The sequence below is a fragment of the Palaemon carinicauda genome, chromosome 14, assembly GCF_036898095.1.
Source record: "Palaemon carinicauda isolate YSFRI2023 chromosome 14, ASM3689809v2, whole genome shotgun sequence".
Lineage (NCBI taxonomy): Eukaryota > Metazoa > Arthropoda > Malacostraca > Decapoda > Palaemonidae > Palaemon > Palaemon carinicauda.
In genome coordinates, this window is record NC_090738.1 from 71,023,996 (window position 1) to 71,036,495 (window position 12,500).

The following is a 12,500-nucleotide window of genomic DNA, read 5'->3' on the forward strand; positions in this document are numbered from 1 at the left end:
AAGTGAAGAGTTAGCTCACTAGCTACAAAAGCTAATTGTGTTGCACTTTCTACATAAATCATATCTCTTTGGACTTGTTCTAATTTTTCCCCGAAATCATTAATCCTCTTCTTTAATACGCTTAGAGCCTCTTGTCCTTTACCTACAGCCATAAAAACTGTCTACAGTTTCTCATCTAGGATATGGGTATAAGATATTACTTTATTTAGCATGACATGCGTATTTTTCCCTTCGTTGGTCAAGACGGCTTCTGACTGATCGAGTTCCGACCGGTTAATTAGCCCAGTTCAACCCCCAATCAATTCCCCACGTTTCTTTCTATCCCCTTTTGAAACCACAAAGTCTTCGAAGGTATCCAATGAGTTACAAAGGGCTCTTTTTACGTTATCAAGAATCGCTCGCAATTTAACTACAGCGACTTCTTTAACCAGTTTAACTGATCCTCTAACTTGTTCATCTGCCCTAGAATTGTAACTAGTGGACTCACAACTTTCACGGGATCATAACTAATCAACAAAACATATACGTCAGACGTGAAAGACAACCTAAATCTTTCATCAAAGACTACGCCTTTACGTACTCTCACTTCACTGTTCACACACACAAGCAGTTAGCAAACACACTGCCGCAAAAAGTCAAACACTTCCCAGGGCTAATATGTTAACCTAAGCCTACCGCAAAGACTATATACTGAAGGAAGATAGGAAGGCTCAGGCTTTTAACACACAAATGAGTGTGCTATGAAAAGATGCCAGATACTCCCATGCGAAACGAATGGCTCCATCTGTTGAGCGAGCAGCCAAACATTCAGAGCGGTAATGCTTACGGGTATATAGGATGGAATTCTATTGTAAATTTTGCGACATATTTGTTCATTAATTTGCATTACTATGTCAGTATATTTTACTCATATATTAATGATATTCTTAAATTTTAGGTAACTAAATTGCAAATTATGTTTCTCAGTCTATTTTTCAGAAATTCAATAGCTATATCTCTTATGATTTAGTGAATTTTCTTGCAAATTTAAGTATTGTACAGTATATTACAACCATTTTTTAATTTTCTATACAATACCACATTCGAATAAATTAAAACATACTGTATATCTGATTTGTTAAGCTTAGCCACAAATGCTCATGTTTAGGCATACATTTAATTACAGTTTGTAGGCCACTGTAAGATGAACAGATATTAGGTGTATAAAAACACAATTGTATTTTATTTTTTATTGAAATGGAAAAGCATGATACACTCATGTATACTTTAGTATTATAAACTAATAAATGTATAAATGTACAATCAAAAGGATCAAAAGAACACAAAATTGTATCACACAAAAATAATCAAAAGGGGGTTGGAAATAGAAATACGGTAGCATACAAGCCAACACAAAATGAAAAACAAGAGATTTACTGTGGATGCCTTTCCTTAATCTTATATCCAATATCAGTGGGGCTTACTCATAAGCAGCACATACTGCATGTATTATACTGTTTGTACTCACCGTTCTTTGTCCTTAGGGAACCTGTGAAATACCAAATGAGGATCGGTTTTTTTCTGTTTATGGCACACAACACACTTATGTGACTTCTTTACTGTCGGCACCATGATTTCGTTTGAGTCAACTGTCAAATTCTGAATATAAACAAACAGACGACAAACGATGTATACCTACAACGCCATCTGAAATCGGAGCAATCAACTATTGTGTTCACTTTGGAGCTGCCAACTAGCCTTATTAACATTCTATTTTGAGCCTTCCTATCTTCCTTCAGTATACAGTCTTTGGCCTACCGCTAAATTCTGGCTAACTGAAGCCAAGCCTAGGCTCACTGCCTTTTAAGGGGCGGTGGCTTCTCTCTCTCTGACATCGTCATCAGAGCTATGAACTCTCCATGTCCAATCATTCAAATTCCAATCTGGGCAAACTGCTGACACATTTCTCGCATCATAACATAAAACAAGCTTCCTGGCAGGAAACTTCACAACAGAGACACAACCAACACACATCGCTTTCACAACAGTGACATTCCCATCTTGTGTTGTCTCATCTCTTTTGCTCGGACTCAAACTAAGCCGAACACAAACTCTGCCAAACAAACAACAGTCATTCTAAAATGCTTATCAATCCAAGCTGACCCACATCACACAAACAAAGGCTCACACAGAGACTGAGATGTGTCACACTCTTTCTTCCTCGCATCTTTCAGCGAGTAACGAACTTAAAGCTATAAACATCAGAAAAAAAGAAAAATAAACTAGAGTCTCTATTGGCCTTCGAAATAAGTCACTGAGACCTACATAACTCTAATGGACAATTAACTTGCCTCTTATTGGGTCTCTAAACGTACACAAAACCACTAAGATACTTGGCTTTATCTCGTGGTTTCAGAAAATCACTTAATTACAAATAAACTCACTTTTTACGTTATACTTTGACACAAAAAACATATCCTATTTTCTTTAACACAATCTGACATAAAATATAACTTTCACTTATCAGACATTAATTAACTAACGAAGGCAACGGTATGTCTACTCATTGTCACCTTCTAACCCAAAGTTTGTTTGGTTAAGATGATTTCCTGGTTACTGAAAAAAAAAAGGAATTAACCTAAGAACTCGTTACATGAATCAGCGTTTATTGCTTGACCAAGCTATTCTTCAAACCACGGGTTAGCCTATCAAGTTTTGCAACACTAGGCCTACTGTTAAAACTTTCGTGTCCCCAATATCAGGTTTCATAATCATTTACTTTACTCTTTGCCACAAACAAACGAAAATCTACGGTCACTTGTTCTCCATTTCTCAAAATTTTCACATTATTTGTTCTCGGGAGTTAACTAGAACTGACAACTAGATAAGAATTGAAATTCTCTTCTCTATATTATGTTGTCAATTATCCATCAAAAACAAACAATTTTTGTTTACTTGTCACGAATTTTCCAAAACACATAACCTTCTACAGAGTTAGAAAACGAGGATTTAATTCTGACCTTTAAGCAAAAAGACAAAAAATTCACTCAACGTGTGCTCTTTAACAGTGGTTGTGACATCATAATGCTTGCTCAGGGAATTCACACGTCATCTCAGGTGCTTCATTCATCTTCATTCATGTCAGCTGACTATAATCGGGTACCCTTTCAAACAAAATGCGTTCGCACTCCCTGTTAAATCATTGGACATTACTTGTCCAAGATAATTTGTTAACAATGCTCGGTGTCATCAATCAGACCGAACACTGGCAAACAAATCACTTATGACATACTGTAACTAAAAGAAACCAAACGCAAAACTTTTAAATATCCAACGTGACATTACTAGTTTTTTAACAACTGTTAAGAACTGAACTCGCATCGGTTATTACGTTAACCACTCGTCTTCATCAATTAGGGTAATCTCAGAAAAAAACTGACAAACAATAGCTTAACTCTTTCTTTTAAAACATTTCATAATGATCTAAGTATGCGATTGAGCGACAATACAGAATATGACGTAAGAACAAATGTTGTGACACTAATTTCCCAAATTACCAATGTACCTAATTTACATCCTTTTTCTCCATAATTTTATCAAGTACACACTCAGAAGGGACATCATAAAGAACTTCATAACTTACGTCTTAACTCTGAACTAAAAAGGTTCTACATTTCCTCTCTGGAATTAAACAACTTTTTATTGTTAAAACAAAGTTATTTCTACATATGACTTTACTTTTTTTCCCAAAAATCACATTTAGCATCTTTCACCACAAAGGTTTCTAAAAACAAACTTAAACTACTCTAAGTCAAAGAAACTATGAAATGAAAACTTAGTTCATACAGCATCAAGAACAATATCTCATTTAACCACACGGCAACAAAATCAATCTGATTTTCTTCTTTTGGAAACAGAAAAGTTAATCCTTACTCTAAGCTTTAACACTGAAAACATTTTACTCGACTAATTACTTTCTTCAATCAAAACTAGTGATCTTTTATCCAGCTTTAACATTACGTAAAGACAACAGGATGATAGCTTCGTTACTCCGCATATTTTTTACAAAATCTTAGAACATATTAGTCAACCCTAAAACTACAGATGGTAATAGTATAGAACACCACGCTATCCATTTACTCCAATATAATGTAATCCTGCTGTTCTCACCTTCTTGCACAGTAATTAGGTGGTTATTTAAATTATGGGAAAGCAATAATTAGAAAGGTATGTTGAAGAAGGGAGAAGGGGTTATAAAAAGAAAATAGCTCGGTTTCCTCACTAAACGACATGGAACTGACGTCAACATAGTCAACCAAACAGGTCGTGATGCCAGCGTACATAAACAGAAGTTTGTGATGCCAGCGTACATTTGATATACTGTATATTCAAAATATACTTAATTAAGAATTGTGATTACTCAAAAGTGTCACTATTTGTAAATTGCATATTTTAAGGACACTTTTGAGTAATTAATCCATTTTTAATTAAGTATATTTTGAATATACAGTAAATCAAATGTACACTGGCATCACGAACATCTGTTTATTTACGCTGTCATCACGAATTCTCTTTGGTTGACGATGTTGACATGTCAGCTCCAAGTCGTTTAGTGAGGAAACCGAGCTATTTTCTTTTTATAACCCCTTCCCCCCTCTTCAACATATCTTGCTAATTATTGCTTTCACAGAATGTAAATAACCCCCTAATTACTGTGCAAGAAGGTGAGAACTGCCGGATTATATTATATTGGAGTAAATGGAGAGCGTGGTGTTCTATACTAGTACCCTACAGATTTTGTACCATGTTACTTAACTTCTGTGGGGGGTTGATTGCTGTGGGTCGCCTTGGGTTTCTCATCCTACAGTTGCTGTCTGGGACCTCTTCCACTTTTTGGGATTGTCTTAGACCTTGGTGGGCATGCCATTTCTAGCAATACGCCCGTTGATGTTGCTTGGATGACGCAATCCTCTATGGCAAGGGTAATCAAACACGCTCCAACTGCTATTGACAGGGTCTTCGATCGCCATTTCGGACGGTGATTTTCGATGATGTTGCTCCCACGATGGGAAACGGAATACGGCGTCGATTTTAGACGTACATGAGAGGGTATTGTCTTCTCTTCCAACAGGAACATTGCCCTGTCATCCTCTCTAGGACGAATGTGTTTCCTTTCCATTTCCTCTCTTGGCCACAATCTGTTTCGGCCCTCTCGACTCGACGTAATGGCGCTAAGGTCTCCTCGCCACAGGTCCTCCGTGGGTGGCTGGTACAAAAACTCCTGGTTGCTTCCTTCTGGAAGGGAACAAAGTTACTGGCGGTATCTAGGCCTAACCTCCGTTGTAGGTGTCTCCCCAGATGTGCCCATGACCTGGGTTCCATAAATTCAAGTTCTCTCCCCACTTTCCTAAGGGCATTTCCTCAAATTCTCTGTTTCATCACGATGATTTTCTGACGATCAGTCTAATATTGCTCCGTCGTCGCTGCTTCCACAGAACTCAGAAAGGTTTTTTATTGGCTGTATCATCCATTGGCTACGGCCCAGGGTTTGAGCCTATCTTTTAGTGAAAGGCTGTTTTGGTATTCTCCCGACTGTGTTGGTCTCTTTGTGCCCATCAATGTTCCACTGTGTACAGGTTCTCCTTGTGTCCTTCCAAAATGTCGTAGGCCTCCGACAGTTTCGTCATCCTCACTGTACAAATCTTCAAGTCCCTGTACCCTCATATTGTAACTTATTTTTTTTTCACTAAATCGTTAAACTTATCCCACCGCAAAGCAACTAAATTTGTCACGTTAGAGACAATTTAAAACAAAATAAATTTCAAGAAATGTGATAAGACAGAGATTAGTCTGCAGTTCAAACGTCTTGTATTTAGACAAAACAAATTTCAAGTTCAGTCTTGAGCACGTCTGAATTTTCTAAGCTAACTGAAAATTCTGTACAGCATCCTTAATATAAAAAAATGATAAGTGCTCTTTTACATTACAAACATTACATAAAAATTTTTCTTTTTGAGCGACCTAGCAACAAGGAGACCAGAGTTATATGATTGTTTTTCACACTTTAACTATATACTTAAAGAAAAAGTATAATTTTACACAAATTACTTATGTTTGAGGTCTTGAACAACGGAGCGATACGAGCCCTTTGACTCTGACAATGACTCTATCCCGACTGACGGTTAGGCGTGGCACACCATAGGACGAGGTTATGGCATCCGTGGGCAAGTGCCACCTGACTTAGGGTTATCGAGGTAGTAGTCCGTTCTCGACAAAGTATAATTTTACACAAAACACTTATGTTTGAGGTCTTGAACAACGGAGCGATACGAGCCCTTTAACTCTGACAATGACTCTATCCTGACTGACGGTTAGGCGTGGCACACCATAAGACGTGGTTAGGGCATCAGTGAGAAATTGCCACCTGACTAAGGGTTATCGAGGTAGTAGTCCGTTCTGTCGCTAACCGGATGTTCATCCGGAAGCCCTTCGTCTCCTGGCTGTAGCTTTCCCACACGATCTGTAGAACAATGGGATGACAATAAAAAAACATTTGTCGACAGATTGAGAAGACAAAAAATCCTGTCGCTGGTGGAAGATGAGGCAGCATACATTCCCAGGCGGACCAGCAGACAGAGGTCAGTTACGTAACCCCAAACTGGGGTTTCAAGTAGCGACTATGTGACAATATATATGTATATATATATATATATATATATATTTATCTATCTATCTATCTATCTATATATATATATATATATATATAGATATATATATATATATATATATATCTATATATATATATAAATATATATATATATATATATAGATATATATATATATATATATATATAGATACATATATATATATATATATATATTTATATATATATATATATATATATTTATATATATATATATATATATATGCATCGAGAATTCAGCATTAATGGAAAACGAATTAACATGATATAATTTTACATATGAAGACAAAAAACAGATTGAGTACTTCTGATATGATGAATGTATCAGGTATATATCCTCCACACTATGAAACATGGAGTTGTATGATGGAGATATATTTTACTGAATATATATGTTATATCATAAAAATCCATATTGTTCTCGAAATGAATTCTTAATCTTATTTTAATGACCTCCTCGTGGAACTTCTATATCAATAATCTGACTCAAACATGCACCAAGGTAGTAACATGCAGATATATGTTAGGACAAATGCGCACACCTACATATATACTGTACACACTCACAGGGACACATACACATACATACACACACACACACACACACACACACACATATATATATATATATATATATATGTGTGTGTGTGTGTGTATGTATACATATATATGTGTGTGTATATGTGTGTACCTTTTTGATATGTGGTCTTTTGTTGCTTCATTGATGAAGCCAATACACAATTTCTATTTTATTATATTTGGATCAATACTCTGCCTTTCATCACTACTATAATAGTTTTAATTGGTGAGCATACTACATGAATTTACACGTTTCTCCAAATATTTCCTTATTGATTTCTTCCATATTTCTTAAAGTTTTATTAAAGAAACATTTGATGAATAAGAAGTCTATGCTTCCCATCACCCACAAAATGATCCCTCCCCCCTCTTAAAAAGGCTCTAAATATATAAAGACAAATTAGACAAATAAGACCTGCAATTTAAAAAAAAAAGATAATTTGAAATTCTGGGTATTCAAGCCCAAAAAAAATATTTAGCTTCATGAAATTATTTTCTGGTATTTAGAATTTCAATATATATATTTCACAATCCAATATAAAAGCAAAAGAAAAGTTTTTAAATAATAATTACAATTGTACGGAAATTTAAAGACATATTCATATATATTTCTTGTTTATGCATCTGGTTTACGGCTGTAAAAATATAAAAAATCTGACTTCTGATATATTTTTCTATTCTAAAAAAAAAATATTATATCATAATATTTTTTTTCACAAAGATAATATTTTAAACCAATTGCTAAATAAACGAATTTAAATTTTTCATATATTGTAGTAATTTTTATTTGTGTTATATAAACACTGCACAATCACACATTATAGAAAATATGAGATCAAAATAGATATTTAATAACAACTGTTAAGGTACGAAAAAAAATAATACAGATTATAAAAACACACCACTGTTCATTTCCATTATGATATATTTCCCATGATTAGTACGGCGTCGCTTATAAGAGATGCAAGTGTATATGGAAATCCTCTCCTCGTTAAGCATCGCCTTCTACCATTACAAATGTCACCTCGCCTTGAAATCATCATTTCGAAAGATATCAAACCAAAACAACCGATCTTCTTCCATCTTATAAGCGGATAACATCTTTCCATCATCATCATGATTTTAAACTTCAGCTCCGTCTTATCGAAGGAAAACACAAGATTCTTTCCTTTTTTTTCTTCTTCTTCTTCTTCTTCTTCTTCTTCTTCTTAGTTAAGGTATATGGATTCTAGGTGATCAGAAAAAAGAAGAATAAACTTCAAAGAAAGCATTAGCTACTATTAGCATATAATTTCAAATTGAAATTTGAAAAATCCATGAACATATTTCCGAGGAGACTAAAAACTGAACGGATCTGGACCTTTAGCGCCATTCAAGAAGGGGAGATCGAGAAGCAAATGAAAGATGAAATAAAGATTGAATAGAAATTAAGAATTCATTGGAAAAGGACATCAGAAATATCTTTTTTAGCACTTTAGGGTAACATATACAATAAAACTTATTTCTAATCAATCAGTTAATTAGAAAAGAAAAATTCTTTGAATTTAAGAAAGATTAAAAGGACTATACCATTAAAGAGACCGTACAAAGAATAATCAAGAACATTTTTCCAATTAAAATTTTTTTTAAAACAGACTATTTTCTAACCCTGTGGAAGAATAATTTCGTCTGTTTCGTGCTTAAGATAAGCTACTTCAAGAAATGAAAAAGGTAGATGAAGTTTGGCTTTCAGAGTATAACTATCTAAAATACCTCATTAGTCGTGATCTAATTAAGTGGGATACTAAACATACACAATAACACACATCACACGCACGCGCACACAAACACAATGACATGCATATGTATATATATATATATATATATATATTATTTATATATATATATATATATATATGTATATATATATATATATATATATGTATGTATGTATGTATATATATGTATATATATACATATATAATTATATATATATATATATATATATATATAATAGCTAGAATTAGGTGATTTATAAGAAATTTATAGGAAATTTTCACAACAAAATAACCGGAAAAAAACGGGAGATGAATGGGAAAATAGTTGATATATGTAAATAATAAAAGGAGAATGATCATCAAGTTGGAAAACAATTAATGAGGTTAAGTAGAAGAATTACGATTCCGTCACCAATAATAGATAGTAAGAGAAGAGGGGATACTGAATTTTCAGCATTTTTAATAAATAAGCCATAGACCTTTCCTATGTTGATAAGTATTGGTTCCAAATGAAAAAGACGGAATTTATGGCACTCTTTGTTCTAAACTAAAACTATGACCACCGACCTCGGCTCCTTGCTCACCAAAGCTGATCACAATACTCAGTCATAACTACTTCTACTTTGCTGTTTTTATTAGGAAAGGAAACATTCCTGCTTCCTAAATCTCGTATTTACAAGACAAAATGATTTACTGATTAATGAAATTCTATCTTTTCAAAATCATTAAATAGGGAGAAAGAATGATGGAACCCTTATTTGCCGTGCAATATTATATGAAGTTTGAATAAGTGTTATTGATATTGTCTTTTAAAATATTTTGGTTATCTTTGTTCGTGCTGTATATAAATGATATTGATAAATTAGGCGGGGAAAATAATAAAATATATCACCTGACCAGAAGTATAATGCAAAAGGAACGCTGAACTATATTCTTCTAAGAGAATTTTAGGCCATTGGTTACAGTTAAAAGGAATATTTCCCAGTTTTTGAAGTGTTAAAAAAATCTCCGATGTTACTCATATAATGAATAAATGTTGAAAGAGTAATAAACTTAAATAAAATTAGAGACAGTTTTTAAAAAATAAGTTCCAAACGCAGTATTGACACAATATCCAACCAAGAAAATTAAATATGATGAAATAAAATAAAATTCTGTTTTACATATTTGAAAACGAGTTATTAAAAGAGGCCAATTAAAAGTGGCCAATTTTTAAAGACTTACAAATAAGTATAACAAATGCATTTTAAAGGAATTTTGAAAAGACACCGAACAAAAAATTGTATTATATTTTGTGAATATTTATTTTTACTTTTTTTCTTCTTTCTAGTGTTCTGACGAGTATACATTTCGCCCTTCTCATTTCCGTGTGAAAGCTCTGGAATTTACTTTTGAGATTAGTATTGAGTTTGAAGTCAATACAAGAATTTTTTGTTATCCGCAGGCAGGTGTCAGGAAAATCTTATATAATAATGCGGCAGAAAACCTAGAAAATCACGACATGCTTATTTGGAGAAGCAGGAGGTCTATCATCTTTGGAAGGGTAACAGATCAGATTTGACCTGGAACAACTATAATCAGCTTCGAGCTTTTGCTCAGAGAGTTTGTGTCTCAACTGAAAAGGAGTAAAATTTAATCATAAAAGAAACCCTTTCTGATACAACTCAGGAACATAAATGGTGGCCTACCCTTAAATATACACTCTTTGGTGTAGATGCACCAGTTTCTCCTTTACTTGAACCAGATAGCTCAGTCACTTACTGTCCAAAGGAAAAGGCAACCCTGTTGGCATATGTTTTTGACAGTAAACAGAGTAATGAAAAACTTGAACTTCCTCATTCCTGTTTTCCTGAGGCCAAACTAACTAGTTTAGTTTTTCGATCTTGTGAGGTTATAGCTCTGTTGATTTACCTTGATGCTTATGGAGGTGTAGACGCAAATGGCATTTTTCTTTTATTTTTTTTATAAAAACACAAGATTTCTTAGCTCCAAAGTTATCTGCTATTTTGCGCAAGGTAGCAAGAAGAGGAGCTTTTAGCACTTGTTGGAGAATTGGTAATGTTATTCCTCTCTTTAAATGAGTTTGTGGTAGCTCAAGTCTCACTGATTACCGCCCAATATCCCTAGCTCCCATATTATCTAAAGTTTTTGAACGTCTTCTGGCAAAACGTCTTAATAGGTTTGCTGAAGGTAATCATATATTCCCTAGTTCGCAATTTGGTTTTCGTAAAGGCCTTGGAGCATGTGATGCCCTTCTTACAATCTCCAATGCTGTACAGAAATCCCTTGATTGTGGTCAGGAAGTTCATATGATTGGCCCTGATTTTAGTACTGCCCTTGGCCGTGTTAATCATGAGGCCCTTGTTTTCAAACTCAAACAGTTGGGAGTGGGTGGGTCGTTTCTTAGCATTATTATTGATTTTTTAAGAAATATATCTCAAAGAGTTGTTGTTGATGGGCACCATAGTGAGTATAGGAATATGATATCCGGTGTTCCACAGGGTAGTGTTTTTGGCCATTACTTTTCATACTAATTTATATACACATGACATGTGGTTTGGCCTAGAAAACAAGCATGTTGCATATGCAGATGATGCTACTCTCTTTGCATCAATTCCATCCCCTGAATGTAGATCTGGGGTTGGTGAATCCCTTAATAGAGATTTAGCTAAAATTAGTGCATGGTGCAAATTATTGAGTATGAAGTTGAATCCTAATAACACTCAAAGTATGATTGTAAGTAGGTAAAAAACGGTGGCTCCTCAAAATCCGTATCTAAGTATTGATAATGTTTCTTTAAATTTGTATGACTCTTTGAAAATTTTAGGTGTGATTCTCGACAGCAAATTTATTTTTAAGAAATACATTAGGTCAGTGACTTCTTCAATTGCACCCAAAATTGGCTTATTGAGAAAGTCTTACAAGATTTTCGGTGATCAATCTATTCTGAAGAAGTGTTTTAATTCTTTCATTCTTCCTTGTTTTGTGTATTATTCTCCTTTCTGGTTTTTTCTGCTTATTCTTATCTTAATTTGTTGGAGAGAAACTTACGTTTAATTAAATTTCTTATTCCTGATCTAGATATTAATTTTTGGCACCGTCGTTCAATTAGTTCATTATGCATGTTGCATAAGATTTCTTATAACTCTCACCATCCTTTACATTCAGATCTCCCTGGACAATTCTATCCTGTTCGTAATACTAAGCAGGCAATTAATTCTAATAGCCAGGCCTTCTCCATCATGATGCTCAATACTACACAGTATTCAAGAAGTTTTATCCCAGCTGTTACCAAGTTGTTGAATGATCTTCCTAATCGGGTAGTTGAATTAATAGAACTTTAAAAGTTCAGAGTTGCAGCAAATGTTTTTTTGTTGACCAGTCTTTTTATAGTTTATATATGACATATCTTTTTTTGACGTTGTTGATATTTTATATGGGACATGTGTGTTTTGACGTTGTTACTGTTTTTAGAATGAGT